The following is a 4576-nucleotide window of genomic DNA, read 5'->3' as shown; positions in this document are numbered from 1 at the left end:
ATTTCTTGGCATTTTTGGGTTGAGTGACATCCTTTGAGTTTGACTTCCTTGCAACTTCCTCTTCTTTTTGTTCCTTGCCATCCTCAATGACTTGCTCTTCAACTACGTCGCACCCGAAAATAGAATACGCTTCAGGAACGGGCTTGTTGGACTCCTCCAAGGTGAACTTGACTAACTTGCCATCCGCCTCAAAAGAATAGACTCCCGAATGTGCATCTAGCTTAAAACGGGCTGTCTTTAAGAATGGCCTTCCAAGGAGTATGGATGATGGCTTGTTTGAGTCAATGGGAGGTGTCTCCAAAATGTGAAAATCAACTAGGAAGAGCAATCCTTGAATATTGACTAGCACATTTTCGGCAATCCCAACAACGGACACAATACTCTTATCGACTAGCACAAACCTCACCCCGGACCTCTTTAGGGGTGACAAATTCAATCTTTCACAAATGGAAAGTGGCATAATGCTCACGCACGCCCCTAGATCACACATACAGTCCATGAATTTAATTTCGCCAATTAAGCAAGTGACCAAACATGGGCCGGGATCATTGCATTTTTCAGGAAGTAAATAGGAGATAGAGTTATCTACCACCCTTGTGTTGAGGTTGCCAAGCTTTTTTTTGTGAGTGCAAACATCTTTAAGGAACTTGGCATATCTTGGCAATTGTTGAATTTCTTGGAAGAGGGGGACGGTGACTTCAACCTTCTTGAAAACTTCCACCATAGTGGGGTCAAGCTCTTCTTGTTTCTTGGCCTTCTTGGCTAAAGATGGGAATGGAATGGGCAAAAGCTCTTCAAGCAAAGTCTTTCTCTTTGGCTCCTTGACCTTGGGTGGTTCTTCCTTGCTTTTATCAACACCTTCATCTTCATCCCTCATCACCTCCACTTCATCTCCCACATCTTCATTATTTGTCTCCTCACTCAACTTTGTAGGTATAGAAACATTCTTATCCAATTTGGTGCCACTCCTAAGGGTTGGGTTGAGGTTGGGAGGGTAAACTACTTGAGGTTGAAGCTTGGTGGGTATTTTGTGCGGTTGGAGGAGGGAGAGTTAGATGGGAAAGGGCATCGGCTATTGTAGCCATATATGCTTATTGTTTCTTGTGGAACTCTCGTTGTTCTTGTATGAAGGTTTGTTGCCCTTGGGTGAGTTGTTGGAACAAAATTGTCATTTCACCAAGGGTCTTGATCAAAATAGCATCTCTAAGGGAGAAACTTCATTCACAGCTTTCGATTGTGGACTCCTTGCCCTTGAGTGTTGAGTGGAGTCCGCTAAGTCTAATATAACTTCCCATGCTTCCGCAGCGGTCTTGTTCTTGGTCAATGAACCTCCACTTGCGGCATCTAGGAGAAGCTTGTCTTGGTGATGCATTCCTTGATAGAAGTAACTGATAAGGACTAACTCATCAATCCAATGGTGAGGACAAGCCTCCAGTAATTTCTTGAATCTCTCCCAATACTCATACAAAGTCTCCCCATCCCGTTGCACAATGCAAGAAATCTCTCTTTGCAACTTGTTTGTTTTTTGGAAAGGGTAGAACTTTTCCAAAAACTCTTTACGCAACAAGTCCCAGTTGGATCTAACTTCACCTGTCTGAGTATAAAACCACTCCTTCGCTTTTTCCTCCAAAGAGAAAGGAAAGGCGAAGACCAGCACTGCAGCTTCATCAGCCCCATGTCTTCTTGCAGTTGCACAAGCAACTTGGAAATCTTTGAAATGCTTCAAGGGATCCACTCCAGGCAATCCATTGTACTTGGGGAGCAAGTTTATCGTGTCAGACTTGAGCTCAAAATTTGGGTCTAAGGCCGGATAAAAGATTTGAAGTGGTTGCAAGTTAAGATCAGGAGCTCCGACCTCCTTCAAGGTGATTCTTCTAGGTGGGTCCGCCATGTCGGTGTCACCTGAGTCACTTAAAGAGAATTCAGTACTCCCCACAGATGAATATAGAGTCTCCTTGTTCATTGGAGAATGATGGTCACGGATGGTTAGTGATAGTGAATGGGAGTGCTCCTCAAGGGAACCCGATTTACTATTCACAAAAGCTAGCCGGCGCGGAGCTTGCCTTAAACGAGTTAAAGTTCTTTCAATTTCCAGATCAAAAGTAGCCAAGCTCGGGTCTGGAAGCGACCGTGTCTTTCAACTGAGGAGGCAATGAAACCATGCAATTACGAAGGGCAAAACAAAAATAGCAAGTAAACAAGAACTAACTCAACAACCAAAAACTATTAAAGTTAATCTAAAAGGAATGTGGTATCTACAATTAGAGCCAAGTAGCAAACCAAAATCAAGTATTCACAATATTTACATATTTACAACAACCAAAATAGTAGCACTCATTGCTCATAAAGTGAACTCCCCAACAATGGCGCCAAAATTTTGATGGTGAATGGACAAAAGCATAGGTTTGGATCTCACTCTAAAAATAGGATTGATGTTACAAGTATAGTCCAAACCCAATAATTGGTCACCAATCAAATGTCAATTCAAAAGATGTCACAATCAAAACATATATAAAACCGGGAGTTTGAAATCCCGAGTCATCTCCCTAGGAGCACTTTAGAACAATGAGTGTGCAATTCCGGTTGTAGTGATCAACGGTTTGTGAATGAAGAAATAAACATATAAAGCAATAAAAAAATGCAAAATTATAATGATTGAAATAATTAAGAAATTAAAGAACCGACTATGCAATATAAATAAGTAAAGTATAAAAGAAATCAACATATAAAGCTATAAAAGATTGAAAGCATCAAAAAGAGTCTTGGCTTGGAGTGAGCTAAGGATCCTTTCCTTGTTAGAACCACAACTATGACAATTATGATGGATTAGTCTCACTTGATCAACCCTCACATCGGAAGGTAAGTTAAATGAGCATAAGTGTCCTTAACCCACAAATCCTAACTTGCTTGCTAATTACCTTAGCAACAAATTAGCGTTAGTAGGAACAAGAACAATTAACAACCCAAGAATTGAAACTAAATGTTGGACATTCCAACTCTAGGAACCCAATTGCTCACTTACCCAAGCCAAGAACAAAAAATTTAGCCTAAAACCATGTTTGGCATTTTGTCAAACACTTGGTGGGCAAAAAGCTTAAACATGAGGAAAATGAGTAAAGGCTTGAACTAAAAGCAACAATTGATCTCAATCAACAAGAATAACACAAGGAATCATGTAATAAACATCAAACATCAAATTCATCAACAAGAAAATTAAATTGCAAGAGAGAGGCAAAATTGAACTATAACTTGAATTAGAAGAACGAGTAATAACAATGTCACTATAAAGAGTAATAACAAGAGAATACTTACAATAAAAGCTTGCAAAATCCAAGATCAAATATAGAAATGGCACTTGAATGTAAAACCCTAATATAAACCCTAATAGAGATGATGAAAAACTTAGAGAAAAACTAAAACTAAAACTTCCTACTCTACTCCTAAACTATACTAAATGATATGGTATGTTATGGCTTCATTCCCCCCTCCAATATGAGCTAGAAGACTTTAGAAATGGGCCTCCAAAGCCCTCAAATCACGAGGCACGTGCTATTTTAATGAAGTCATGTGCGGACACCTGTGCGGACGCACAGACGCATGCACACTACGTGATGCTTGGCAGGATGCACGACGCACTCGATGCAATCCACGTGCTCTACTTGGGTGGCTGTGCATGCGTACAGGTAGCTGTGCGTACGCACACGTCTCTGAGCTCATTTTCTTTGATTTCTCTTGCTTCCTCCACTTTGCATGCTCTTCTTCCATTTTCTCCAATCCATTCCTACGTTATATACCTGAAAGCACTCAACAACAACATCAAGGCATCGAATGGAAGGCAAATGGAATAAAATAGATTCAATTAGGTATAAAAGAGCATATTTTCATGATCAAGCACAAATTGGGAGGAGAGATCAAAAGCATGCTATTCAAGGGAATAAGTGTGAGTTTATGTGATGAAAATCCATTCAATTCTAACCAAAAATCATCATCAAATATGGATTCATCAGCCAGCATCAGGACGTGGCACACTAGTAGTAAATTCTAGAGAGCAATGATGAAGACCACAAAAAGGGCGTGGCACACCAAGCTGGGCGTGGCACGCTAAGTCCATCATACACCATGGGCGTGCCACTTGAAGACTCAGGCATGGCACGCCAAGCTTGGAGAGGGTCAATTTAACTTGGGCATGCCACTTGGTGTTGAAGGTGTGGCACGCCAGGTATTCTTCTCACTTGGGCATGCCACTTGAATATCCAGGCGTGGCACAGCACTTCAAGTTTCCAGAAAGGAAGTGAAGACCCAAACACCTGGGCGTGCCACTTGGTATCGAAGGCGTGGCACGCCAGGTATCCTTCTCACTTGGGCGGGCCACTTGAATATCCAGGCGTGGCACGCCAGTTCAAGTTTCCAGGAAGGAAGTGAAGACCCAAACACCTGGGCGTGCCACTTGGTATCGAAGGCGTGGCATGCTAGGTATCCTTCTCACTTGGGTGTGCCACTTATAGACCCAGGCGTGGCATGCCAACACTAAAGAAGACCAAGCACCAAAGTTGGGCGTGCCACTTGAAATCGAAGG

At 41.9% G+C, this 4576-nt stretch overlaps 1 non-coding gene across 1 annotated transcript; it reads left to right on the top strand.

Annotated features, from left to right (window-relative positions):
- The first annotated feature begins 1408 nt into the window (after positions 1 to 1408).
- LOC112745546 (small nucleolar RNA R71) lies at positions 1409 to 1515 on the top strand. Its single transcript, XR_003173467.1, has one exon. It is a non-coding gene; the product is annotated as a small nucleolar RNA R71 (small nucleolar RNA).
- Positions 1516 to 4576: the final 3061 nt, after the last annotated feature.

Source organism: Arachis hypogaea, chromosome 14 (assembly GCF_003086295.3).
Source record: "Arachis hypogaea cultivar Tifrunner chromosome 14, arahy.Tifrunner.gnm2.J5K5, whole genome shotgun sequence".
Taxonomy (NCBI): Eukaryota; Viridiplantae; Streptophyta; class Magnoliopsida; order Fabales; family Fabaceae; genus Arachis; species Arachis hypogaea.
The sequence above is the reverse complement of the archived record's forward strand: the minus strand, read 5'-3'. Positions and strand labels throughout refer to the sequence as shown.